The following is an 11,674-nucleotide window of genomic DNA, read 5'->3' on the forward strand; positions in this document are numbered from 1 at the left end:
GAAAGGTGTAGGTAGGGAATTCCTAATCTTGGGATTTGAGCAATGAAAGCCAAAGCACTAACTGGAGCGATTGAAACTGGGAGTGCTCAGAGCCTAGTTAGAGGAGCACAGACATTTGAGAGGGCTTTAAGGCTAGAGGAGGTTAGAGATAGAGAAGGAGTAGGTCATAGAGGGATGTGAAAGTAAAAATGCAAATTTTTAAAGTTGATTGTTGATGTTAAAGCCCCCTTGAGAATTCTAATTACTGAATATGGGAGGGTGGTTGCCAAAGTTTACGTGTTTTGGGCAGCGCAGTGACTTAATGAGTTTTAGTGAATTTCCAATTAAAAGCCAGACTGCAATATTTAGAAATATCAAAGATTAAATGAATTAGATGTTCTGCCTTGGCCAAAATGGTGTCTTTATTTGTTTTTAATTTAATGTTATTTCCTTTGTCAACTTTTGTATTCAAATCTTTTCTTGAAAGATATCTTAATGAACTGAATAATTACAAATGAAATACATTCAAGTACTTGCACTGAAGATAAACTCATTAATTGATTCCAAATAATTTCTCGTAATTCATCTTAATTTCTTCAGTTTGTCTCGACATGGGAACTTGAAAGAAAGTGAAAATTGGATTGTACTTGTAATATTTATCCAATATTTATTATGCTTTTAACTATCACTAGAATAAATGTACGTGGGAAACCAGAGAGGATAATGGCTGACATATCTCCTGGACCTGATTGGTATAGCTGCATAGAATCATAAAGATCCTCAGTGCAGAAAATGGACCTTCAGCCCATCATATCCGTGCCTGTCAAAAACCAGCACCTACAATTCTAATTCTATTTTCCAGATAGTGGATGATCTGGTAGTACTCTTCCAGGAACCCTCCAGAATCTGAAGTCCATAGAAAGTTCACTCGATTTATCGCAGGTATGAAGATATTTCTCATGGTGAGATGTTGAATAGATTGGGCCTGTATGAATTGGAATTTAGAAGAAAGTGGAAATTCTGTTGAAACATACAAGATTCTTAGGGGATTTGACAAGATAGATGCTGAGAGATTGTTTCCCCTTGTGGGAGAGTCTAGGATGAGAGGGCATAACATTAGAGGAATGGGATGCTCTTTTAATATAGAGGTGAGGAGGACTTTCTTTTGTCAAAGGATAGTGAATCTGTGGAATTCTTTACCACAGAAGGCTGTGGAGGCTGGATCGTTCAAGTGTGAAACTTCCTTTTGTCAGTAAAGGAATCAGATTTTGGCGAAAAGGCAGGGAAGTGGATTTAAGGATTATTAGATCAGCCATTATCTCATTGATTCTGGGGAGACTCAATGGGCTGAATGGCCTAATTCTCATGTATTTATGCCTGTTCAAGACTCACTTAGAACTGCTGTAGGTTGTCAATTCCCACATTATCTGGCTGGTCCTGTAATATGTCTTGTCATTTATAAATAAATGCTGAAGTAACTTCTCTATGAAACACCAACTGTGCTTTAGACAATTTCTACAGAAATTGTTTAAAACAGTTACATGTGCTCATATTGCGCCTCCAATTTTGCTTTTCTTCCAGCTATTACGTGTTTGTGTCAATTTTTTTCCAGTGATGAATTCCCATATTCCCTGGGAGCTGGGAATGACTTAATTAATTTGCTGTTTGTAATACACACAACTACCGGTGGTGGTGTTTGGAGCCTCCATTGAGAATTCCACTCTTTAAACTACCATGCAGACAAACTCCTGTGTTCAAATCAGCTCCACCAGTCTGTTTCCCAAGTTATTTCACATCCTGATATTTAACTAAAATTCTGTACAGAATTTATAAGTCTTAACTCGCATGCCTTGATCCATCCTGTTCAGCTGAAAATTAAGTTCCTGTGTGAAATTCCATGAAATTCACTGTTGTAAAATTTACATTCTTTCATAGGGCATGTTGCTTCTAATCTATAAATCATACCTCACATTGCAGCAGTTTTTGGTTCTGTAAATATTTGCTATGACAAATTGCAACGTCAGCATTTCCCAGTAAATTTGCCACATCAACTGCCGCATCATAGTCGCAGGCTTCAGCCACTGGGTGGCTCTGTGGATTCAGTCTCTGCCCATCTTTTATTGACACCTTCTGTATCTATTTTTCAAAATGTATCGATTCTTCATGCACATTAAGGAAACAGCTTAGCGATAATCAATTCTGTGGGCAATTAAAGAACCAAATACATTATGTAGGATGGCACTACCATTGCATTAACCAACAGAAGATACAGAGAACACAGAGGAATGTTCCCATTCATAGCTGCTCCAACTTCTAACATCAAAGTTCATGGAGCCAGTATTTTAATATAGAGATTAGCCCAGTGTGTTGTGGTACCATTCACACTGACTTGTAGACAGTCCTATCTCCAACCTTGCTGAGTCTTTTGAAAACCCTTATAATCTGTGATATTTTCTTATCAACCTGCTCAGAGATGTTACCACGCACCGCTTGAACAAGTGGAACTTGAACACATCACTGCAAGAGCCCCATACACACATTTGCCCATGTTCCTTGCCACTTTGATGTTTGACTTGGCAGATATTGTTCTAATTAACCTGCTCAGAGATGTTACTGCACACCTCTGGAGCAGTTGGGACTTGAACACGGGCCTCTTTCCCCAGAGCTAAGGCCATTACCACTGCATCACAAACACCCCTAATTTTCCTTTGTGCTGAGCCAAAGCCTATCTAACTACCTCCTGACTCAATGGATTTTGATCTGATTTCCATGGTGGTGTTTGCAGATAATTTTCATTTTGTTCAGACAAAATATGACTCTCAATCCACTGAAAAATCTGCAATAAAGAATGTAAGATGTTAGTTCATTTGTTGATTAGTTTGGACATCTTCATTCACCCTCTGTTATCCTACTGATGAATTAGATATTTTTACACCCTCAATTGTGTTACTGCAGGATTCCTGCTGACTTAATCTTTGTTTCTGATGCAAGTAATTCTTTGACAGATTAAAAATTGAAGTATGAGTTCAAATGGATAATACTGCCCCTCTTGCTCTCACTATTTGCTTCTCCTGATAAATTACTGAAGTTTACCTTCTGGATTTTCTTTCGTGATAGGAATGAAAAATATTTCCACATTTCTGATGTAAAGTCTGTAACATCTTTCCCATTGACAGTATGAAATAATTCTCTTAAATCAACTTAAGCTTATACTATACAGATAATACAGAGAAGATTAGCATAGCCCCTAGGCAAGGATGACAAATTTGTGAAGTTTTTTTTCCTATTAGCACGGCTTCATCAAGAGAAGGTCATGTTTGACAAATCTTGAGTTCTTTGAGGAGGTAATGAGTAAGTTAGACAAAGGAGAACTGAGTGTGATCTATTTGGATTTCCAAAAGGCCTTTGGCAAGGTACTGCACAGGAAACTGTTAAATAAGATAAGAGCCCATGGTGTTTTTGGCAAGGTACTGGCATGGATAGAGAATTAGCTGACTGGCAAAAAGCAGAGAGTGGGGTAAAAGGGGTCTTTCTCAGGATGGCAGGCAGTGACTAGTGGAGTTCCACAGGTGTCTGTGTAGGGACCAGAACTATTCATGTTGGAACTGAGGGCACTTAGCGGTTGGAAAGACAAATGCAGTGTTAGCATTCATTTCAAGAGGGTTAGTCTAAAAGAGAGGAAATGTACTGCTGAGGTTGTATACGGCTCTGGTCGGATACACTTTGAATATTGTGAGTAGTTTTGGTTCCCAAACCTAAGGAATGATGTACAGGCATCAAACAGGGTCCAGAGGAGCTTCAAAGAATGATCCCAGGGATGAAGGGCTTGTCAGATGAGGAGCCATTGAGGACTTAAGACTGTACTCAATGTAGTTTAGAAAGATGAGCGGGATCTGATTGAAACTTACAGAATACAGAGACGCCTGGGTAGAGTGATATAGAGAAGATTTTTCCACTATTAGGAGAGACTGGGAGACAAGGACACAGCCTCTGAGTGAAGGGATGACCCTTTTAGAGCTGAGTTGAGGAAAGATTTCTTCAGCCAGAATCTGTGGAACTCATTGTTGCAGAAGGTTGTGGAGGCCAGGTCATTCAGTGTATTTAAGACAGAGGTAGATAGGCTCTTGATTGGGAAAGGGTCAAGGGTTGCAGGGAGAAGGCAGGAGAATGGGGTTGAGAAACATATCAGCATGATTGAATGGCAGTGCAGACTCAGTGTGCCAAATGGCCTAATTTTGCTCCTCTATCTTATGGTCTTAAGCAATTTCAGTATATTCCAGCTCCAATTTTTGTGCCTTTGAGTCTAAGAAGATCAATAAAATATTCCACTGGCCATGTCTTGCTTTTGGATGACAGGTTTTGATCCAATTTTCTCTTGGGAATAGTTGAACATCTGCGACCTTAGGGGTGCTGAGGTCAAGAAGTATCAAGAATAAAAATTGAGAAGTGTGGCTTGAAAATTATGTACATGTTTTAGACTCAAGTAAGCTCTCTGGGTTGTGGTGTCACTTGTAGCATGTCTTTTTTTCTTGAGATTCATTCTACTTGATGCCATTTAGTTTCATCTCTGTACATTATAACTGCATCTTCAGTCGTGATATTTGATCTGAAAGGACAGTGACACCTGCACCAAAATCAAGTTTAAAATCAATGGGATGTCCATGAACATGAACAGGCACTGCCAAATCTGAATTAATTTGATCATTATCTTCCCCTAGGACTGTCTTTGGTATCTTTTCAAATGTAGTACATTGTCAACCTGGCATGGTGACCCAGTGCTGCTGCCTACCACACCAGGGACCTATGTTCAATTCCATCTTCAGGCACATGTCTTCTCCAGGTGTTTCGGTTTCCTTCCACAGTCCAGGTTAGGTGGCTTGGTCGTGCTAAATTGCCCGTCGTGTCAAGGGATGTGCAGGCTTCAAGGGATTGCGGGGGGTGGCGGTCTTTGGAGGGTCCATGTGGACTTAATGGGCTGAGTGGCCTGTACCACACTGTAGGGATTCTATGAAATGTGAGTATATCTTATGGAGGAAATTCACCTCACTGTATAAATAAGCATTTTGCTTTTTGCTGCTTTCATATTGTCTCCTACTAATGCATATCTTCTGCAAATGACCAACAGTTTTCTATTAATATTCTATTTAGCCGAACTTTGGCTTATCTCATCTGTCTTTAGACTTTTTGTACCTGATGATATAGCAGATGGCTTCTGTTGGCCTCCTGTGGTAAGGCCACCCTCCTCTTCTCAAGATTTAAACATGAGTCTTCCTGGTTTTTTACTTCCAGCACAATTTGAATAGAGTTCTCAAAAGACACATCTTCTTTGGAAATTAATACGTCAGTCAAAGATGTAACAATAATTCCAACAATAATTCAGTCCCTCATGAAATCTGATTTCAAAAATCATAGTCATAGTTCTCCACATTTGTGGAGGTCATTCATGGAATTATCTACATGTTTCTCTGGACCTTGTATACATTGTCTTTCCAAGGAAAGTTTTTGTTAACCTCTCCCTCTCAATGTCTAAAAGTCACTTCTATACTGGAGTACCTCTTGCCTCGACATGTTTTTTCCTTATCTGTTCTACCTCTCTCTACGTTTTTGACTTGATTCATCTACTCCAATAGGTGGATCCAGAAAGACTATTACACACTACACAAACACTTGAACTAAAGCTGGTGATTTTACTTGTTCTCTTCTGGCTTAGATTAGACCAGAGATTCAGTTGATTTGGCAGTCTGTGAAAGGGGTTTGCATTGATGTAACTGAGGGTGAAATTGGACTCATTCTGTCATTTAATGTCTGGATTGGTGAAATTATTTATTCTCCAAGAATGCAGTGATGTTATTCATCCATGGATATTAATTCTTTCTGTAGAGAAGCTTATTCCCTTACAGTACAGGCTGTGCCCTGGTCTTTGTTGCAGGGTTTTGGAACCATTCCTTGATGCAGAAACAGCTGAGTTCCACCAAACAACTAATTATCACTCTTAATTCAACTACAAGCCTCACCGTAACCCTGCTGTCAATCTCATTCGTTTCACACCACTGCTAAGCCATTATCTTCTCTCTTACAGGTATTCTTTGTTTATCATTCATGGAATGTTATTGCCCATCTAAGTTACCCTTGAGAAGGTGGTGGTGAGCTGCCTTCTTCAGCCGTTGGATTCCATGTGCTGTGATTGACCTACAATGCCATTAAGGAGCCAATTCCAGGATTTTGACCCAGCAACAGTGAAGGATTGATAATATATTTCCAAGTCAGAGTGTTGATTAGCTTGGAAGGGAACTCAGTTGTTCCCATGTATCTGCTGCCTTTGTCCTTCTAGCTGGAAATGATCCTGGGCTTGGAAGGTGGTGTCTGAGGACCTTTGAATTTCTGCAGTGCATCTTGTAGATATTACACACTGCTGTAACTGAACATCAGTGGTGGAGGAAGCAGATGTTGTGCCAAGTGGGCTGCTTTGCACTGAATGGTGTCAAAGCTTCTTGAATGTTGTTGGAATTGCGTCCATCCAGGCAAGTGGAGAGTATTCTACCACATTCCTGACTTGAACCTTGTAGATGATGGACAAGCTTTGGGGACAGTGGAGGAGCGTTATGCACTACAGTAATCATAGCCTTTGACCTGCTTTTGTAGCCATCATGTTTATGTGGTGAGTCCAGCTGAATTTCTGGTCAATGGTAATACCCAGAATGTTGACAGTGGGGGATTCGGTGATGATGACACCACTGAATTTCAAAGTGTTGGAGGTTAGATTATCTAGTATTTGTGATGGTTATAGCCTGGCATTTGTGTGGCACAGACGTTAATTTCCACTCATCAGCCTAAGCCGGGATACTGTCCAGATCTTAGTTCTGCTAGCCTGCCCTTGACTTCTGCAGAGAAATGTCCAACTCCACCAGAAGCACTGACTTTAAGTTCTGAGGATGAGCATACAGAGACCTCGGAGGAAGAATTAGCAAGACTGTTGCCTACAGCTTCCCATCCAGCTCAGATATTGACAGTACCAATGGGAACACCCATGGACATAATGTGGGACTACAACCTGGTGAGCACCTTATTGTGCCAGCTCTGCAGTTGACTGAAGAAGATAACCTTGGGCTGCTGCCATCTGGAGGACTGCCAGAGTCAGGAAAGGACCCTGCGGTATCGGGACATGCCCAGAAAGGGACAAGAGCAGCAGACGGGTCTCAGACAGAACGGCCTTCATTGTTCATAAGCCACAGTGATGTGAGTCATGTGACTGTCCACCTGCCTCCATGGACAGGCTGGTAGTGCCACAGAGGGCCGGGTTAAGCACCTGGAGGGGCACAAATCTGCACTTCACCCCAGCCATTGGTCCTCAAGGCCGAAGCCAAGGTAACAAGGGGAGGGGAATCCTTGATCCTGGGACGATCCTGGCCCAGGTGTTCCCCCCGTCAATAGGCACTCAGGTAATGGAACCACGCCCAGGTCCTGCAGCAGTTTCCGCTCGGGAGATTGCAGAGGAGTCCAGGTTTTCCACTTCCACCCTACCTGCCGTTCTGACACCAAATGTACTTCATCCACTGACAATCTCATCCACTTTGAGAGTGAGTCACTGGGAGTTAATTGCCAGAATACTAACTCAGTGGTGATTAATTCATTGAAGACAAATTCACTGGTGATTGACCTGGAGAGTGATTCAATGAAACCCAGTTACCTGGTAACTGAATCAAAGAGGACAGATCAATTGTAGGGCTGATTTCCTCATCAAAATTCACGTGGGGCTGATTAATGATGAGTGACTCACTTGCAGCAGAATCATTATGAATTGACTAACTGTAGACATACTCACTGACAATAGTTCAATCCCAACAGCTTCATTGGAACTTACGAATTGTAGACCTGCTGTGTGTAAATGATTCCGGAAAAACTCAGCTGGCATTCATTCAATTCTGGTACACCTCTCAAAAATGGCGCATGGAGATTGAGGATTGATTTACTGGGATTGATTTAGCTGTTGAATGATTCACTGGGATTTGATACACTGGGAATCAATATATTGCGGGAGTGATACACTGGAGGTTAAGGTCTCTTGTGGTGCAGTGGTAAGGTCCCTACCCCTGGATAAGGAGTACTGGCTTCATATCCCACCTGCTCCAAAAGTGTGTAATAACATCGCTGAACAGGTTGATGAGAAAACATCTACACTGGATTCTGTTGCACTGGGTATTGATTTACTAGAAATTAATATATTGGGATTGTTTTACTACGGAATTCACTTGCTTGCATGAATGCAGCTCCAACAATGCTCAAGAAGCTCGACATCATCCAGGACAAAGCAGCCCGCCTGATTGGCACCGCATCCACAAGCATTCACTCCCTCCACCAACAATGTTCAGTGGAAGTGGTGAGCAAAATCTACAAGACGCTCTGTAGAAATTCACCAAAGATTCTCAGATACTGCAATCAATTCCATCTAGAAGATCAAGGGCAATAGATAGTTCAAAGTAGCACCACCTACATGTTCCCCTCCAAGCCACTCACCATCCTGACTTGGAAATACATCACTGTTCCTTTGCTGTCACAGGGTCAAAATCCTGGAATTCCCTCCCCAAGAGCATTGTGAGTCAACCCACAGCACAAGGACTGCAGCAGTTCAAGAAGTCACCTCACTACCACTGTCTCAGTGGCAAATGGGGACAGGCAATAAATGTTGGCCCATCCAGTGATGCCATGAGAGAATTGAACAAAATGAATGATTCGCTGGAATCTGATTCACCGAAAACTCATGCACTAAGCTCTAGTTTGATGTGGCTCGACTCACTGGGCACTGATTCACAGGGGGCAGAGGCAGGGAGAGGGGTCTGATTGATTGAAGCCTTATTAACTAGTGACTGACTTACTGCAGTATAATTCATCAGGCTCTGATCCACTGGGATAACAAAGTGTGGAGTTCGATGAACACAGCAGGCCAAGCAGCATCTTAGGAGCACAAAGATGCTGCTTAGCCTCCTGTGTTCATCTGGCTCCACATTATGTTATCTCGGATTCTCCAGCATCTGCGGTTCCCGTTATCTCTGATTCACTGGAGCCTGTATCACTAGAAACTGATCCATTGATATCTAGTTCACAGGGCTTTGATTAATTAGAGCCTGGTTCTTTGGCAACCAATTCAGTAGGCTCGAATTCACTGGGGTCTGCCTCACTAGACTGAGATTCACTGCAACCTGTTCCCTTAGGTATGATCCATTGGAAGCTGATTCACTAGACTCGAAAGATTTGTAGCTTGGGTTGTGGGTGTTGAGGTTAATTGGCTCACCGAGCTGGTTTCTTGTATCGTATGCGATACAGGAAACCAGCTCAGGAGCTGACCAACATCACGTTACTCTCTTTCACTTGGTGCTGAGTCACTAGCTCTGATCACTAGGCTTTGCATCTGATTCATTGGAGGCTGGTTAAGATTTACTGTAGTATGTTTTGCTGAAAAATTATTCGCTGGAGTATTATCCATTGTGAGATAATACTGTGTGAAGCTGGGTGAACACAGCAGGCCAAGAAGCATCAGAGGAGCAGGAACGCTTGATGTTTCGGGTTGGGACTGAAGCTCTGATGCTGCTTGGCCTGCTGTGTTCACCCAGCTTCACACAGTATTATCTCACAATGGATAATACTCCAGCGAATAATTTGTGAGATAATACTGTGTGAAGCTGGGTGAACACAGCAGGCCAAGCAGCATCAGAGCTTCAGTCCCAACCCGAAACATCAAGCGTTCCTGCTCCTCTGATGCTTCTTGGCCTGCTGTGTTCATCCAGCTCCATACAGTGTTATCTCAGATTCTCCAGCATCAGCAGCTCCGACTATCTCTATTATCCATTGTAGCCTGTTCAAATATGCTCCAAGTCGTTGGAAACTGATTCATTGAGTTTTAATTGACTAGACTATTGTTCAAGGAGGCTGATTCATTGGAAAATGATTCACTGGACCCTGCTGCATTGGGCTTGAATTCACAGGACACTGAATCACTGAGGTGTGATTATTTGAGGTCTGATCATTGGGGTCTGAATTACTGAAGTCTTATTCATTCACAAACAAAACAAATTACTGGAAAAACTCAGCAGATCTGACATCATCTTCTGGCGAGAAAGCAGAATTAATGTTTTGGGTCCAGTGACCCTTCTTCGGTTCTCAAAGAATGAGAGAGATCCTGCAGCCTTCTGATCTTTACTGCTGCCTCTTATTCTCTGACTCCCAAATAATGAAACCAGAAATCAAATTCAAATAGGATTGCTCTACAATCATCAGCTCAAAGGCAGGTGCTCCAAAAAGTGCCAAACAGTTCAGCACGTTTTAATCTTTATCATATATGTGCTCATTTATGGTCAATAATCAGTCTACCCTTGGAGAAATCAGGTTTAATTTCCCAGTCATTGTCATTATGCTGTAGTCATGAAAAATGTGTATAATATGAAACACAAAAATGTATTAATTCATCCTCATTCACTCATTGTTCAAAATTGATACAATTTCTTGTCACCTTTTTAAAATCTATAAATGGTTCCAGCACACTTATATTTTGATGTGCATCAGTAATAACATTATCCCACCGAGCAATATAAACAATCTTTATAATGTATGGCTGAATTAGCAAACTCCATCAAACAAATCTTGCATTTTTACTCTTACACTTTTCAACAATGATTCAATGGTTTACATTTGGAACTGCTTGTCATACCTTTGACAGATTGCCTTTGCTTACTTCTGTAATAAATCCATTTAGGACTTAATTATGCACAGACATTTGGCACACATCTTTGATAGAAGTCAAACAACCTTAAAACCTTAATTTCCTGCTTCATTTTAGACACACGGTATTCAATCCAGATGGCTATTTTCACTGACCTTGGCAATACGTCCCCATTGTCCATTGTAAGCTACTCAGGTGTTTACGAACTTACACTTGGCAAGATCTATCACATTGTTTTATGTGATTTCCCCAAATGTCAGTGTATATCAATGTATCATTCAAGTATACCACACAATTAAAAACACTAGTTATACACAAACTACACTTCTTTGGAATTATAAACTGAAAAGTGAAGGCTTTTGTTGCAGACAATGAGTTAGTCAGCTTTATAACTCAAAGGAAATGCGGAACTGTGTGATCACTTGTGACACGAGAAAATGTAATTATTTTGCTGCAGTTAGATTTAATCCTTTTGTGAGGCACATAGGTACCAGGTATATTTGAGAAAAAAAATGCAGCTGCACAGCAACAGCTTGTGCACCCGTTTAATGGTTTATCACAGATCTGAGCAGTAGTGGGGTTCAGACATTTGCAAGCAAAGAAGATATCTTTCTCTCCCTCCTTTTCTGAATTGGAAAGAAATGGCACAGAAAAAAGATGTTGCAAAAACAAAGAGCTGTTCACTAAGTCAAGATCTAGGTCTATCTGACCAGCTACTGACATGAAGGTTGCCTCAATTGACAATAATATTATAATCATCACCACAAACCAAAAATGAGTTGTGAGCAAGTCACCTCACTTTCAAGGTTTGATTTTGGATTCTGTTCTAAAGACTTTGTGCCTGAGTTTTCTATCCACTGTGACAGTTATTACTTAGTTTGTGAGATTTTGTGAAATACATGGAGCATTTTTAAACATGAATGGCATTGCTTAGCATTGATATCATCCACTTGGTGCAACAAAAGCTAATATTTCCTTAAC

At 41.1% G+C, this 11,674-nt stretch overlaps 1 pseudogene; it reads left to right on the forward strand.

Annotated features, from left to right (window-relative positions):
* Nucleotides 1-3,169: 3,169 nt before the first annotated feature.
* LOC125463031 (U6 spliceosomal RNA) lies at nucleotides 3,170-3,267 on the forward strand (annotated as a pseudogene).
* The last annotated feature ends 8,407 nt before the right edge of the window (nucleotides 3,268-11,674 follow it).

This window comes from Stegostoma tigrinum, chromosome 21 (genome assembly GCF_030684315.1).
Source record: "Stegostoma tigrinum isolate sSteTig4 chromosome 21, sSteTig4.hap1, whole genome shotgun sequence".
NCBI lineage: Eukaryota > Metazoa > Chordata > Chondrichthyes > Orectolobiformes > Stegostomatidae > Stegostoma > Stegostoma tigrinum.